This window comes from Anas platyrhynchos, chromosome 22, assembly GCF_047663525.1.
Source record: "Anas platyrhynchos isolate ZD024472 breed Pekin duck chromosome 22, IASCAAS_PekinDuck_T2T, whole genome shotgun sequence".
NCBI classification, from domain to species: Eukaryota; Metazoa; Chordata; class Aves; order Anseriformes; family Anatidae; genus Anas; species Anas platyrhynchos.
This window is the reverse complement of record NC_092608.1, coordinates 10867499-10879830: the sequence shown is the minus strand read 5'-3', so window position 1 is coordinate 10879830 and position 12332 is coordinate 10867499. Positions and strand designations below refer to the sequence as shown.

The 12332-nt window shown below is 42.4% G+C and overlaps 1 pseudogene; it reads left to right on the top strand.

Annotated features, from left to right (window-relative positions):
- The first annotated feature begins 2096 nt into the window (after positions 1-2096).
- LOC139999281 (zinc finger CCCH domain-containing protein 11A-like) lies at positions 2097-11925 on the top strand (annotated as a pseudogene).
- Positions 11926-12332: the final 407 nt, after the last annotated feature.

Below are 12332 nucleotides of genomic sequence, written 5' to 3'. Positions count from 1 at the left end.
AAAATTATCTCTAAGCTACACATGGCTCTGTAAAAGGAGTCTAGATAAACTATACTAAAATTCTTTTCGAGTCCAAGCCGAAAAGTGTTGAGAAAACCCCAACACAGAACGTAAAACTTTGGAGTACTGGCTCAATAGTCATAATGTCAATTGGATTTCTGGTTTTCACATTTCTATTTTCACATTAGCCTGCAACTATTATCATCATAATATACAACACCTTTTTTTCCAGCTACTTCATAAAGTTTTGCATTAAAAGTCAGCTGCTTTCCTTGCATGACCATGTGTTTTTGTTTTTGTTTTTGTTTTTTTTGAGAATGGAAAAGAGGAATCTGAGTATAACATTTTCTCATGTTTGAAAGTGAGCAGCTTAATGGCTGCTGTGATATCAAAGTTCCAACACATTGACTTAATAGTACAATATTGCTGACCTGCAATTTATGTACTACAGTAGCCTGCAATCCCAGAAAGTCCAAAATTGCCACAAAATCATATTTTTCACACCAGCAGAGATAATCACAGACATTTTATTATCAATAATAAATGTATCAAGCTCATATGTCTGCATTTCTTGTGTAACACAGAAAACACTAAGATCAAGGACATGTATGCATCCTACATTCAGCATTTTTATGTCTTTGACAGTGAATGTTGTAGCAATATTGCAGGAGTTCTGGGAAAGCAAACAGAAGCAGAAGGCCATATTCCCAAGCGAAGGCATCATTGCGTATGAATCACTGAGCTCCCTGGGCCCACCATTTGTGAGCTATGTTACCTTGCCGGGAGGAAGTTGCTTTGGTAACTTTCAGGTAAGTGTCAGCTTCCAATCTTTGCCAGGGGAATTTTATCTATTTATTTATATATTTATTCAGGAAAATTCTTTTGCCATAGAAGATACAGGACAACTACTTCTGTAACAATGAATACTACACTTGACTTTTCCAATCTCATTCTGTCCCAGCCCTCACCGACTTGAGAGACAAGGTACCTGAAGGAAAACAACACAGAGTTCTAGGAATGATTTTACCAGTCTTGTCTCTGGTTTCCAGTCATATATACAATGAAGTGAAACATTATGAGTAACTCAAGCATTTCTGTCAGTTGAATCTAAGACCAAGGTGTTTGTAGTTTCTTTCTTTCAGAAAACAATAATCTATTTTATGGTGGAGAAATAGCTTAGTATTTTATTTTATTTTATTTTATTTTATTTTATTTTATTTTATTTTATTTTATTTTATTTTAATTTTATTTTATTATGTTTTCCTTCAAAACAAGGGTCTGATTTGCCATCCGTAAAGTAGAATGACACTGAATTTCTTGCTGGTTCTGTGCTTCGTTTCTTTTAAACCAAATATACTGTGAGGAATTTTGAGGAGGTTTGACCACTGGAAAGGACAACTTGAAACAAGGTTGTCACCCACTGTTGTTCATTCCACCTTGCTGCAGAGCTGCTTAAGCTGGCAGTTGCTTGTGCTAACAGCTGCTGGTAGCTGCTGTCCTTGCACAGCTTACAGGGGGCTACTCACCAATTACATGTAAGTCTAACCTTCAGAAGCTCCATCTCGTGTTAAATTTCTTTGTTTTTGTAATAAGTTATGAACAATTCTTAGCTTTTTCAACAAGCAATGCTCTCCATGGGCCGCAGCCTCCTCCAGGCCACATCCACCTGCTCCACCGGGGGCTCCTCCACCCATGGGGGGGCTGCAGCGTGGAGATCTGCTCCATGGGGGACCCATGGGCTGCAGGGGGACAGCCTGCTCCACCAGGGGCCTCTCCCTGCACAGCCCGCAGGGGAACTGCTGCTGCCTGCCTGCAGCACCTCCTGCCCTCCTGCGGCGCTCACCTGGGAGCTGCAGGGCTGCTTCTCTCACGCTTTCACAATCCTCTCTCCCAGCTGCTGTTGCACAGCAGTATTCTCCCCCCTTCCTTAAATCTGCTCCCCCGAAGCCCACCCAGCAGCACTCCCTGCCTCAGCTCTGGCCAGCAGCAGCTCCTTTTTGGAGCCATCTGGAGCTGGCTCTGCTCTGATGCTGACAAGATGGGGCTGCATTCATTTCCAAACTGCCTGTCAGAAAGGCCTTCACCTTTGCATTACATTGAGGCAGCGGTGATCTCAGCCTTATTGTATTGCTCTGCATAATGTAGCTCCCAAAAGAGATCCCAAGGTCCAGAACAGACATGGAAATAACTGGGGGGTTGTAAGGAAAACAATTGTATTCCATCTACATGGTTGGGTGTTATTAACAGAGCTTTGTATACTGAGCTGGTGCTTGGTAGGAGAAAAACCATAAATCTTCCCTGGGAAACTTGGACCCCCTCAGCTACATACTGCTATGAGGAAACTCAGATGTAAGAACACACTTAAATAACACATCAGCAGAGCTGTTGTGCTCCTGACCACCAAAGGCACCTTTTTCCAACACCGTCGTACTGGAAGTTGATGCAGCTGGTTCCATCCGTAACGTGGGACTGTACAGTGCTGTAAAAGAAATATTTTCTCACAGCTTTGGAGAAAGTGAAGCAGAGAAAACCACGCATAACCACTGGTACCTGGACCCCAAACTGCCACAGACTGACAGTGATGCCCACTGGATATCTCCTGCTGCCTTCTGACTGCTCCAGCAGAAGTCCCGTTTGAATTAGCCAGCAGGTCCCTCTGAGTGGCTTTGCTGAAACTCCTGCCGTAGGAAGTATCCTACTGGAGCCAAGTTGCTAAACTGATGTGTGGTTTTCCCTTAACCCCCTCAGCCCTGACTTTGCAGCTCCTGACGACACTGCCAACGTGTGCAGTGTCACCGTGTGCCAACTAGGTGCCAGCTGCCATGGTTTATAGATTGTAAAATGAGTGATTTGGGACTCGTGAGCACTGAGAACAGGTTAGCAATTGCTTAAGAGCTTTACTTGTGTCGCTCTGGGGCAGGGAGATGGGTGAAACATCTTAGGCTTGAAAGTGATTCCCTGCAGAGGGACGTTCTCAGATCTGCACAACAGATCTGTCGTTCTGGTCACCTTATTAGATCCCTGCTTGAGAGGGTGCTTGCAAGAATCAATTCCTCTTCACCTTGATGTGTCAAGCTAAAGAGAAATCTGTGCTGCAGCACTGTCTGATCAGACGAGTGCCTCGGTTCAGGATTGTTCTTTGACAGCTGCAGAAACACCAGGACGATCAGCGCCTTCAGAACAGATTGATTTGATCTTGAGGCTGTCATAAAACAGGTCCCTGAAGTTTGAAGACTCTTCAAATAGTTTGGGCCAGCAAGGAGCAGCTGTACCTGGCGGCTGCGGTAACTCGGGGCTCAGAGTCTCAGAGAGCGTGCTGAAAGGTGACCCCCAGCTGGCTGCTGGAGGAAGCTGAGGCAGCGTTCAGCTCTAACCTTTGCCTTCTTGGCTGGCATCTTTGCACTCCTGCTGTCAGTGGGTGTTGAGTGTCCTTCCTCCCAGCCTCAGCACGTGCCCTCAGATGTAGGCAGCGTTTAGCAGCTAGAATTCACTCCAATATAAAGAGTACAAATCATGCGTTTTCTGCTTTTGCTTTGGAACTCTTAGCTTGAGGTTTTCCTGCAGGCCATGAGGTTTCTTGCAGCAGCAGGGATGAGTTCTGTTAGCAAGAGGCTGTTCTGTGCTTCGACTGTGGGAAGACGAATGATTACCTGTGCACCGTGAAATAGAACTTGACACCTAGCACACCGCACTTGCAGCCTGTGGGGTGCTTTAACAAGCAGGTAAATCAGCAGAGGCTGTTTTGCAGCCGGGGTGATGCTGGGTGATTAAAAAGCAGGGGCAGAACAAGGAGTTTCTGGTGTTTGTTCTTGCTTGTCATCTGACTCTCCACTTCCACTGTTCTTTAAAAAAAAACAAAAAACAAAAAACAAAAACCCAAGGGGTAAGCATCTTGAATATCTTTATTATAAATGGAAGGCACAAAACAAGCCAGCAACAGAGACTGTCCAAGAGAAATACTTGGTGCTTTATAAACAAACAAGGAAGTACCCTTAGGTAGGTGTGATAATCCTCCTCTAACGCGTTTTTGGAGTGCAAAAATAGATTTGTTCCTTTCTTGCTCTTCTCTCCAGGACAAAGGCAGAATAGCCAACTGCAAAGTTAGACCAGGGAGGTCAGTTTGTTCCATACTGAGAAAGACAAGCCTGTAAAACAAACTAGACAGATTTTCTTTGTGTTATTTATCTTCCTTCAGCAAAGGCAAAGCTTATGACACTTGTTGGTGTGTATTTCCAGACCCCCAGCTACTGGCACTGTAGCACATCTCTAATTCTTTGGTACAAAAGGTTCAAAATCTCTGAATGCAAACATTTTACCAGCACCCTGGAGCAAAAAAAAGAAATCTAAAAATCTTACCAACTTCTATTACAGACCTGCTGAGTGCACCAGAGTTACTCATTTTTATTCAGGCTTTCAGGGGCAACTTCAGTTGGTTTAGCGCCCGGATTGCCGTGTTAGCAGGTGTCAGTTTAAAAAAAAAAAAAAGCTTTTGAGGTCCTTTTTAAAATGAGATTGCTTTTTTGGAATTTAGGGCTGTGAGGTATGCTTGGTTTTGCTTTCTTCCCATTCCTTAGACCAGATCCATTCAGATTCTGAACAGCGTTCCCGGTCTGTTCAGGAAACTGGAAGGCAACAAGCAAAATGATGAGCTCCTTGGGCAGTCAAAAGAGCTAAATCTGGAGAGTGTTTTGAGTCAAACTTCCATGCTAAGGAGCACCAGTAATTGTTAGAAGTAGATGCAGAGGAACCTGCATGGCACTGGGTGTGTTTCTGAAGGTGCTAAAGGTGCGAAGTGCCGATTCCTATCCATAGTAAAGAAGAGAAGGAAAGCTTGCACTTAACTACTGTTTTTATTCCCTTTGCCCAGCAGTCAAAAGCAGTAACTAATATGAGAAGCCAACTTTTCCTCTCTTTATTTTAGATGTGGGAAAATTCCCTGCCAAAAAAATATTTCCTGGAAAATTCACTAGTGTTTGTGTGAGTAAAAGGTTCCAACCTTTTATTATTAATTTGTAAGAACTATTTCATCCACTTTTGTCCAGAAGAGTCAGAAATAATTTGCACAGAAATGTGCAGCGTTTTAATGAAAGGATTCAGAATCACTCTAATTTGAACTTTATCTGGTCTGGTTGCAGGTTTTATGTTTAGTGTCTTTAAAAAAAATAATAATTAAAATTTCTGACTTCATCTCAGAAAAAAGAAAAAAAAAATGCTTGTGGCTAAATAAAATCTGTTGCAGCTCTGCTCATCGAAAAATCATTGGCTGTTAAATTGGACCTAAGTCGTCTTCTCTAACCTTTCATGATCCTGCAGCAATGGATGAGGATGGATATATGGATTAGGGAACAGCACGTGGTGGCAAACCTGTGGTATTTGCTACAGCGCAGAAAGAAAAACCCAATTGCTTCCAAAAAATCCAACTAATTCAAAATCCTTGGCATCACGCAGTCATGCCACTGGCAAAGTGAGCATTCCTCTGCCTCTCAAAGCTTGCTGTACCCTTGATCTGCTGTCTTCCTGCTGTTAATTGATTGCAACTCTACGTGTCTGATCAGGGCTACGAGTTGTTCTCGCTATGGAGATCATACAACATACACTGTGCACGCTTGTGTGTATAGATCTGTTTATCCTGTATGCATGTACATACGTCTGCATATTTGTGTGCTGGCCCCCAGATCACTCATGTTACAAAGCATCGGCCTCGAAGGCATACTCATCAAAATCTTTTGTAGAGCCTCCATTTTTTTCTAGTTCCCTCAAAATGAGAGAATTTTTATGCGCTCTCTGTGTCGAAAAGGCAAAAATTCTGATTTTCACTGTCGCTCTCGCTAACTTTCTCTCACTCCCTCCTCGTGTGTGTATAAACACAGATGTGTGTATGCGTATGCACATCTGTGGATTTATATGCACTGGTATGTTTTTTGCTGTACAGGTAATAAAGACGGGGAAAGGTTTTTGTGTTTTCTTAATAGGTGAAGAAATCTTGAAGACCAGAGATTGGAACATACTGAATTTTAAATTAAAAAAAAAAAAAAAAAGTTAAATTGTCCGGCTGTGGAAGATGGAGCCTCATTTTTGCAGCCACTTTGAATCACGAGTTCATCTCTAAATGCGCTGGGTTTTTTGTTTTTGTTTTGTTTTGTTTTTTGGTTTTTATTTTTTTGAAGAGCTAACTAACCCTGGCTGTCTCCAGTCTGAGAGAGCATTCAAATGGACTTGCTTCCTCTATTAGTTATAAGCTGTTTAAAAGCACATCCTATGTTTGAATTGTGGATGAGAGGTTCCCTTGGCAAAGTGAGGAGGAAAATTCTTCCTACCCCTTTATTATTAATTCACGGATTCAGTCTTGGTTTGGCCTACAGGAGAAGTTAACTGGAAGTCTTTGAAGATCGATAACTTTGCTGAGGTTGTCCAGGTAGGTGAAATGGAAGACCCACAGTGCCTGGAAAGTGCTGTTTAATGCGTCCTAACTGTGTTCTAGAGAAGTTATTTGTAGCCAGAGTTGATTATTGACTTGCATGTATGATCAGGTGGATTTTTAAGGAGTGACTCCGTTTTCAGGCTTCCAGATGTGCTCCAAGTCATCTTATTGAGGATGTGGAAGAGAACGCTTGCTGACAAAGCTCCTGGCAGCTTTACGGAACTTTCATATTTAGTTAGTTCATGTAACAGCTGATTTCAAGGCTTTGCTCTCTTCGAGAGACTGATAACTTGATTTGATTAACTGAAGAAAGCTGGAAAAATGTTGGTTCCTCATTATTCTTCACTTGTTACTTTCTTTAGGGTTACTTTTCAAAAGAAGATTTCCCTGCTCACAAGCCAGTAGAAGACTTTCAGCCCAAGCAAGGGTGAAGACAGCTCTCTCCAAGAGCAGAGGAAGTCCCTGTGGAGAGAACCCGAGCTTGTTAGCAGAACTCGTCGGCATGTCTAAACAAGGAGACGATTGCTACTTCTATTTCTATTCTACCTGTACCAAGGTATGGCTGGCTTTCCTTTGCTTTGCTTTTTTTTCCCATTTTTTTTCAGGAAGGAGTAGATTAGGAGGAGGAAGCACGCTGGTCTTTGGTTAACTTGAGAACCAGATAGATTCTGAATTCAGTTGTAGCAACATTAGGCAGCAGCATGGCCATTTTTGAGGCTGTACTCTATTTTCCTTGTTGGTTTCCTTTTGGTTCCAGGGAGACAAATGCGCCTACCGCCACTGCGAAGCTGCTCTGGGCAATGAGACGGTCTGCAAGCTGTGGCAGGAGGGTCGTTGTTTCAGGAACGTCTGCCGATTCAGACACATGGAAATTGACGTGAGTGCCTAACGATGTGTTCTCAAAATCAATCAACAAAAGCATTTTTCAGTGCCGTAGGTGTACTGATTGTGCTTTTGCAGGATAGATTCGTTTGCTTCAAAATCATACTGGTTTCTGTTACCAAGAGAGGGGGTGGGAGGAAGCAGAGGGAAATAAAATCAATGCCTTAGGTGTGTCTTAGCAAGATATATATATATATATATTTTTATTAGATGCTGACAGTTTTCTCAACAGATGCAGAATAGCTGTTAAATAGACTGCTAAAACCTGCTGGAGCAGGGGGGTAATAAACAGGCTGTTCTATCGTCATGGGAGCAGGCTTGATAATGAACTCTCAGGTCTCTTCTGACCCACAGTCCTTCCGATAACGCTGTTCTAGCTGCCTGGGGTAGGAAGTGGGGAAAGTTAAAGGTGCAGAAGAACTAAGTCTCCAAGAAGTAGTTCTAGACAGGGTTAACGTAGGCAATTTCAGATGTTCTTTTTCCCTCTGAATAATGCTAGTATAATCCTAGGTGTATTAGTTTAAGCCACCCTCAACTGATGCCTGAGAGTGCCTGTCTTCTCAAACTGAATGATGACAAATCTAAATGTGCATAGTGGTTGCAGCTTATGCAAACTTTGTGAATATGCCCAGAAATACTCCACTGAACTGAGAAACTGACCTTTGGAATGATGTTTCAGCACTGTGTTGTGACAGCTGTCATGATCTGGAGCTGCGCATCTCTTTGCAAGCCTCAGGTGCATGTTATCACGAGCTTTTCTTTCTTTCTGTCTTCAGAAAAAGCGCAGTGAGATTCCTTGCTACTGGGAGAAGCAGCCGGGAGGCTGTCAGAAAGCCAACTGTGCTTTTCATCATGCAAAGGGATGTTACATCGATGGACAATTCTTCCCACCAAGCAAGAGTGAGTTTAGGTCCTTTTTCTTGAAGCGCTGAAGACTTAATTTGGAGTATTACTTAGTGGGTGCCAATCCTGTAGGGGGCATCAGGTAACTGTTCATTTGTGAGTGCAGGAAAAGGTCTGCAGTCATAGGTGTACTGCACCGAGTGTACTGCTGGTGTTTGTTTTCTGCTTTCGTGCTCAGCTTCTCTTGGCTTTGTGTGATGTTTGCCTTGCAGTTTGCTTCCTGTTGTTTCATCTTTTGCTGGGTGGTAGGGAGATGTGTTGCTGTTCGAAGGGAAGTCATTGTTGACGGTGTAAACAGTGATGGGATGGGCAAAAGGAGATGATGAATTCATTGTCTATGCGGGTTATCTGCCTTTCCTACCACCTCTTTGCTAAATTGTGGTCAAAGTTTTAAACTGCCATATTACCGATGATCCTCCTCTTCCTCTAGCTACACTGCCAAGTCCGCCTGAGTCCGCGGACGATGATTTGAAAGTGGCTCAGATGTCACTGCAGCAAAACAAATTTTCTGTCCAGTCAAATCCCTCTCCACAGCTAAGGGGGTGATGAAAGTGGAAAACTCTGAAAATGTCCCAAGCCCTACACACCCTCCAGTTGTAATCAATGCTGCAGATGATGATGAAGATGATGATGGTGAGCATGTTATGGTTCTTGGAAGGAATTTGTGCTGTAAATGAATGTGTAGATCTTTGGTTCTTGAAGGAATTTGTGCTGTAAATGAATGTGTTAAATCTTTGGTTCTTGAAGGAATTCATGCTGTAAATGAATGTGTTAAATCTTTGGTTCTTGAAGGAATCTGTGCTGTAAATGAATGTAGAAATCACAGATGACCTGAGGTCTGACTAGCGATAGGGCAGGCAGTGTGGCCAGGTCACTGGTGGCTTTGTCTGGCAGTCAGTGGACAGAACCTGAAACGTTGGAGGAAAGCTTAGAACCACTCCTGGCTTTAGCTGGTCTGTTGTGTAAAGTTCTGTGTGAAACTAGGAAGGAAATTTCTTTTTTCTGTCTGAAGAGCAATGTGTTGTGTAGTAGTTAAAGCTGCAGAGAGAATCTAGAGTCCTAGATGTTTTGTCCTAGTGTATTCTACTTAGGAGTTTATCAGGTCAGTGTAGCTCTTTAAAAAACAAAACAAAACAAAAGAGCAACAAAGTTTTTTATATGAAGCATGGGCTGAAGTGTCACTGCATGAGCTACGTAATCATGAACAATCTGGTCTATGCATAACTGAATAGATTTTTCCCCTTCAGACCAGCTTTCTGAGGAAGGAGAAGAAACTAGAACTCCCGTCCAGCAACCAGCTGCGGAAGGCAAAAATGGATTACGGGTGATTTCCACTCGCAAAGGCAGTTCTACTACTACTAAACAAGGTATTCCAGCACCTTAGTAGGATAAATCAGAAGAACTTGACAGTTAACTCAAAAGCAGTGTGGTGTAAAAACACAACAAAATGTAGGGGTGCTGAATGGACTCGGTTATTTCCATGATCTCATTTCTGCCATGAATACCATCACGTGCCCATTGGGTCAGAAAGGTGAACTCCTTTTCTTTACTTTTGGAGAACAAACAAGGGCCACAGCACGGAGTTGAAATGGCTGCACGTGCAGCCTTGCAACCACTGTTGATAAGCCATATCTAACGATAGAGGGATCTAATATCGTGTAAATGGATTAAAATTAAAACTACATTTTTAAGCCTGAAGGATGATAGGGGGGGCAAAATGCCCTTGGTTCTCTGGCTCTTTCACTTGTGAGGAGTGTTGACAGGCTTTATTCTAAATACCTCAGAAAGTTCCTGAGCGCTAAGAAGCCTGAGGACCTGTGGTCCCTCAGTTAGTGCCTCTAAGCCAGTCTCATGAACTGTTTCCTGTTTTCAGAGGGCAATCTGAATTTTGGAATAAAAACACTTGAGGAAATCAAATCTCAGAAGATGAAGGAAAAAAATAAGAGACACGGTGGTGAGTTAATATGCCCTACTTTCTGATCCTGTTCACGGCAGGTGATGGTGCGTGGGAGCTGCTTGAGGGACAGACTTCCATTTTTAGCTGGGGGCATCAAGCAACCTGATTCTCAGCCAGCTGGTATTCTAAATGGGAGTTCAAAGGGCAACCAGAGGCAAATTAGTCACCTCTCTTATTTACATGCTCTTCTTGCTGTATTTTGGACAGTAACAAATAATTTAAAGTTTTTTGTTTTTTGTGATAGTTTTTTATGTTGGGTAAACTTCCTTATGTTTTGGTTGCTCTGAACAGAAGGTTCTTCAAGATCTTCTCTTCGTCCCGTTGATTCTATGATTTTTCCTGCTCCAGAAAAGGAAAACGTCCGGACAGTGGTGAGAACTGTGACACTGTCTTCCAAGAAAGGTAGTAAGGAATGCTTTTGTTTTGATTTCATTACTCCCAAACTGGAGGGTTAAGCAATAATTAAAACAATTCACCCATGTTAGCCTTCTGGTGCTGCCTTCTGTTCAAAACGTGCTTTTATGCTTCAAGTCCCTGGTTGTACTGGCAAGATTTGGTGCTCAGGTTAAGTGCAGTGGCAGGAGAAAAAAAAAAAAGTGTCAGTATGCAAATAGGGGGGTAACTGAAAAACAGAAGAATAACGAGAAGAAAGAGCTGTAGAAGACAGTGCTATATAAGAAGCAATTTCTGAAGCATTAAAGAGGCTGACAGTGGCAGGTGTGGACACAGTCTGACAGGAGTTTGTGTATACATTGTTTAGAGCTGTGCAAATGCCTTTGAAAGGGAAAAAAGTGTGGAAGTACTTTTACTCGTAGACATTCACCTTCGAAAGGACTATTTGTCAGCATTTGTACCTAATAATATTCTGCTTGCTTATGCAGCTTTGTTCTGCACAAAGTATAGCTGTCAAGCAGACTCAGATTCACTCTCTACTATCTCAGCTGGAATTTGAAGCAAGCACTGAGACTATTAATATTTTTTTTCTATGTTAATTATAGTTAAAATATGAGTTTATGTGGTTTAGCTGTCAAAACAGTGTCTGACATGGTGGAGATGGGCTAACAGGATAATATTTCTGTTGGCTACTGGTTTCTGTGAAATAGAAAAAAAAATCCCTTTTGTTTTAGGAGAGGAACCTGTGGTTCGACTAGATCTTGCTGCTAGACAAGGAAAACGGAAAGCCTCCGCGGGTAAGAACTTTTTATGAGCTGTTACGTAGGTGCTGCCTTCTATATATGACTGCATTAAAGAGTATTTTTGATGTATGAAAGGCAAATACGTTGCAGTGGAGATCTGTGTTGACTGCAGAAATGGCCAAAAAAAAAAATCATTTATCAGCTGAAAGGCAATTCTATGAAAATATGCTTGAAAAATAGAAGCTTATTGTTGACTGTTCTCAAAGCTTCCTGCAAAGAAAAGTTCTTACAATATTCCTTGTTTTCTCTGAAGACGATGTAAGCACCCTTCCAGTGAAGCGCCGCCTTGCTGAAAGGCTGGGGAAGAAGGTAGAGGCTCCGGGAAATGCTGACAAAGCACCCAAGAGAGATCCAGGTACTAAACAGTCATCTGGATTGGATTCCTGGGTTTTGTATTTAGTCTTTCTGTTTGTCCTTTTCCAGTGATGTTTCTTTTTGCATGTTGGCTGAGGTGGTAATCACTGGGATTCAAAGTTCCCTTTCCTGTCTTGTTTTGCAATGTGAACCTGAAGTTGACATTATGCAGCCTCCCTAATTCGTTCTGTTTCTGTTTTGCAGTTCAAGTTGCCAAGTCTCTGAAGGACAGGCTGGAATTACCTCCTAAACAGACCAGTACTGAGAGAGGTAACAGCTAGATATTAAATATGCTTTCTCCTCCTTCCTTTCCATGAACTTGGACTGTTTTCATCCATCCCCAAAAACTAATTGAAATGAAAACAAAGAACTGATGCCTCTTTCTTGAGTGCTGAAGCTCTTCTGACAGCCACTATCAGAAATCTGGCTCTAGGTGTGTGTTTCTTTTCTACTTGTGCCTTGTCAAGGTTTTTAGCTGCTTCTGTGAACCGTTCCGTACAATTAGAATAGAACCACTGCCAGGAGCAGGAATTTGAAATGCAGTCTGAAAAAGTACTAAAGTAAAGCAGCATTTCTGTGTAGCAGTTCTCTCTGGATAGGGCTGGTCTTCAAAATACAA